The sequence below is a fragment of the Crocuta crocuta genome, unplaced genomic scaffold, assembly GCF_008692635.1.
Source record: "Crocuta crocuta isolate KB4526 unplaced genomic scaffold, BGI_CrCroc_1.0 scaffold442, whole genome shotgun sequence".
NCBI classification, from domain to species: Eukaryota; Metazoa; Chordata; class Mammalia; order Carnivora; family Hyaenidae; genus Crocuta; species Crocuta crocuta.
The window spans coordinates 828,127-832,920 of record NW_027528807.1 but is presented as its reverse complement, the minus strand read 5'-3'; positions in this window follow the sequence as shown (position 1 = coordinate 832,920).

The window sequence follows — 4,794 nt, the reverse complement described above, 5'->3', positions numbered from 1 at the left end:
TTTCAGCTTTATAATATGATGTCCTGTAAACTGTCTTGAGTCAATAAACTGAGGTAATTTGGGGTTCATTTTGCTTCCTCTCTGAAATCATGATTTTTGCTACTGGATAACTAATATCTGCCAGATAGTGCTTCATCTGTGTTAATGTATATTATCTCTTTTATGTTTTTCCTCTTTCTTCTTTCTTGTCTTTCTTTCTTGTCTCCTTTCTTTCTTTTTCTTCCTTCCTTCCTTNCTTGAACTTGGGCAATTTGTCTCAAAAGTATGTGGATTAGTACACAGCCAAAAACTTGAGATTGTTCTCTAAATTTTTGCTATTCTCTTTGTCTCATACCCTCCCATATGGTATTCTGCCTGCCATATTCTGCCTACGTAGGTCTCCCTGATTTCTGCTGTCTTCCTCCTCAACCTTGCAATTCTACTGGCTTTTGTTTGGTTTCAGCTTTATAATATGATGTCCTGTAAACTGTCTTGAGTCAATAAACTGAGGTAATTTGGGGTTCATTTTGCTTCCTCTCTGAAATCATGATTTTTGCTACTGGATAACTAATATCTGCCAGATAGTGCTTCATCTGTGTTAATGTATATTATCTCTTTTATGTTTTTCCTCTTTCTTCTTTCTTGTCTTTCTTTCTTGTCTCCTTTCTTTCTTTTTCTTCCTCCCTTCCTTCCTTCCTTCCTTCCTTCCTTTCTCCTTTTCTTTCTTTCTTTCTTTCTTTCTTTCTTTCTTTCTTTCTTTCTTTCTTTCTTTCTTTCTTTCTTTCTTTCTCTCCTTCTTTCTTTCTTTCTTTCCTTTTTTCTTTCTTTCTTTCCTTCCTTCCTTTCTTTCTTTCTTTCTTTCTTTCTTTCTTTCTTTCTTTCTTTCTTTCTTTCTTTCTTTCTTTTTCTTTCTTTTTCTTTCTTTCTTCTTTCCTTCCTTCCTTCCTTCCAGTAGAATGATGTAAAACCTCTTCCTGTTGATCCGGAGTAGAAATTTTTGTTTTCTTGTGTAGATCAGCTCCAAATATTATTGATAAGAAGCACTCCTATATTATATCTATATTTTATTCTCTATAAATCAGAATTAATTAGATGCTATCTTCATCATTTCCCATATTTGAATCTGATACTTTAAGAAGAGTATTTGAAATTATACATTACCACAAGTCGTATAGTATGTCTGCATGCTATCTATTATGATTTAATAATAAAGATTATCCTTTCATGATACAGTGATACAATGCAATCTCAAAAAATCAGAAAAATGACCTTCACTTTGTGTGTGCGTGTGTGTGTGTGAGCCAAGCCCTGTGTTTTCTTTTTCTTTACCATAATGTTTATTCTTATTATGTCCACTCAGAAATTAGATCCTTTAGCATGTCATTGAAACTGAATAGCTGATGTCTTTTTGAGAAGTTTAAGTATACTCTGAAATGCGAGGATAAACTGTTTTTCAAAAGTCATTTTCTTGGACAACTGAAAACTGTGTTGTAAGCTACAATTTAGTCGATAAGTTTTCTCAGTGGCATATTAAAAAGAAAAATCCACCATAGAATGTTGCCCTTCAGTGCAAAAGTGTCTTAACAATGATATTAATAAAACACACTGCATAAAAATAAAATGAAGAAATATATTAAAAGATATTTGGTAAAACTGAAAACACATTTCTGATAAAAACTTGTAGTCTACTACTAACAGAAGAATGCATTATTAACAAGATCCTTTAAATCATCAGCTCATATTCTATTCCACAATGAAACTGTTAGGCTCTTTAATTAAAATCTGGAATATGACTGATAAACTTTCTAGTGCTATTATTAAAGAAATGAGATACAGTTTAGTAAAATGTATTGAAAGTATTACTATTGTAGATTATTTGAATGCCTGCCTAGACAATTGCAGAAAGTAGGCAAAATACTATAAAATACTATATGAAGTATAGTGATGCCTGTGACACAAATGTGCTTAACATTATCCATAACATAGCAACTATAAGTTAGAAAATATATGTGAAATATTCAAAAGTTAAGTGATGAGATTTGTTTTATTAATAGCAAATGTAATTATGTAATGAAAATGTCAATATTTGAAATGGAAGATAAACCAGTGAACTTTAATGAAACACTACAAAAATCAAATTGATTTGTGTTTAGATTGTGTAAGAAACTATCCTTTAAGAAACTACTACTTAATGGAATTGGTGGTGTAGCATCAGAGAACATCTACAACTACCTAAAAACATATTCAAGTAATTTATCCTTTTTACATGTATATCTGAGTTAGGCTAGAATTTTAAATACTTGAAACAACATATCACAATAGATTGAAGACAAAAGCAAATGTGCAAATTTAGGAGTTTTTCGCTAATTGATATTAAAGACAATGTCATTGTTATCACCAATTTGTTTTTGTTTTGTAAGTATATTTATATAAATATAGATGCTATTTGTATTCATGTGTACTTATTGTTATTGTAAATGAATTATTATTTTTTAAAGTTTTTTGTCTTAATTTTTATACCGTTACTAATAATAGCTATAATCTACATAAACAGTATCCCTTTGGGTCCTCAATAATTTCTAAGAATATAAAGTGGTCATGAGGTCAAAGTGTTTGACAGATGCTATCATAAAGTAACAATAATATTCTTTTAGCAGGATTGCTGGCAGAATGTACTTAGTACAGAATCAGATAGTGCTTTTTTATACTAGTTTTTGTTTTCTCTTGTAATCATAAAATATGCAGTATTCCATTATATGACAATAATTGGTTGAGTTTGGTACATTTGTGGATTCTTGAGTTCCATCAAAATGCAATAAGGAAATGTTACAGGATTATCATTCATTGTAAAGAGCAAACTTTAAGCATTTTATTTCAATTTTATTTGGCGCCAATATGAGCTACAACATCTATGCATTTTGGGTATTTAAATTACAAGTTTTCTGCTACATAAGATCTACTGCTGTTAACCATTCCTTGCATTGGTCTATCTTCTGCCCAAGATTCAAATTGGAAAATATAAGCAAGATGTTTTAGAAGAACCATGTACTGTCTGCTAGTGGGCAGGCTTGACAGTTGTGACAGTTGGGGATTGTAAATTCTATCTTCCCTTCCAAGGACAAGTGAGTATGACCAGGGCTTGGCACCATTTGCTTTCATATCCTTCTCTATAAAATGGGAATGATGCTAATGGTTCCCTGTGGTGCTCTGAGAATGGAAGGTTACTCAAAAACTACTGTGAAATGCTCAGGTTTGAAGTGTCACCCTGCAGCAGTATATTTAGAATTTGTAGAATTGTGAAAGGATGAGTCAGCTTAAAAGAAGATTATCATCACAAATGAGACTCTTTTAATGGAAAGAACTTTAAATATTGAGTCCCATTCATTCCTGGAACTAGAGACTGGACTTAACCCTAACAGCCTTACTGTTAGGTTATTGGTTAGTGAATATGAGCAACAGGTAATAACGATATATTCAATTGAATATTAACAATATTCAAACTTAAACAAAATTTTACTTGGTTCTTCTAAGAAACAGTGGAGGTTGGAGTAATATATTACTTAACATGATTTTGTGGTACTTTCCTGAACAAAAGACTCCCCAGAACTTTGCTCACATTCACATGCAGCTGAACCCAGCTAAAGGAAGTACAATAGCCATGACAATAAAATTCAGGGACTCTTGAAATAGAAGAATTTCAGTAGCCAGGTATGGAAGTAATCAGTGAGGATTGGTGGGAAGACTAGGAAGCAATTAGTAGAAGGGGCATTTTTCTACAGTATTTAATTAAGGTCTTCAACCCCTATTGTAATTATCAGAGATATATTCAAATCTGTAATAATGNACATGACTTAGACTTAGCCCTGTTTGCAGAAGGGATCTGATGAGAGAAAAGGAAAACAGGTGCCTGTTCTGAGATGAGGTTTAATATGACAGGTAACATATGGCATCTAAAGGAAGTACAATAGCAGATGGATTTCTAGCCATGACAATAAAATTCAGGGACTCTTGAAATAGAAGAATTTCAGTAGCCAGGTATGGAAGTAATCAGTGAGGATTGGTGGGAAGACTAGGAAGCAATTAGTAGAAGGGGCATTTTTCTACAGTATTTAATTAAGGTCTTCAACCCCTATTGTAATTATCAGAGATATATTCAAATCTGTAATAATGCTTTTGATAATTTTTTTAATCTTCCCAATCCCTTTCTATAATCTAAGCACCACTTTGGGTATTTTATAAGCATTAGCTTATTTAAAACTCTTAACCAGTTATGTGGACAAGAAAATGAGGCACAAAGTATTATTTGCCCAGAGTCAGAGATTAACTTTGAGAATTATTTGCTACTATGTCTTAATTTAAATCCTTATGAGTTTGACGCCAGCATTGATATTTTTACCACTGCAGTAAAGTGTTTCCAGAATCATCAGCATAATTTTTTAAATGTGGAAAATTCTAGATTTTTTAAATGCTGTCTTGAAAATACTCTAAGGAGACCTGGCCAGTGGACTTGCTTCCACTGAAAAGTTTAAAGTTTCCAGGAGAGCAGTAACATCAAAATGACATTCTCTCAGCAGGGGAGGGGGTGGAGGTGGGGAGACCTTAATCATAGATATGTTTTTCAAAAAGCTATGAATCCTTGAGTTAGACAGAATAATGGCCCCCAAAGATACCCATATTCTAAATCCTGGAACCTGTGAATATGTTACCTTACATAGAAAAAGGACTTTGCAGATGAAATTAAATTAGTGTCTTCCCGAGGAAGAGTGTCCTGGATTGTCTGGGTAGTCCATTGTCATTCCAAGGATTTTTTTTTTT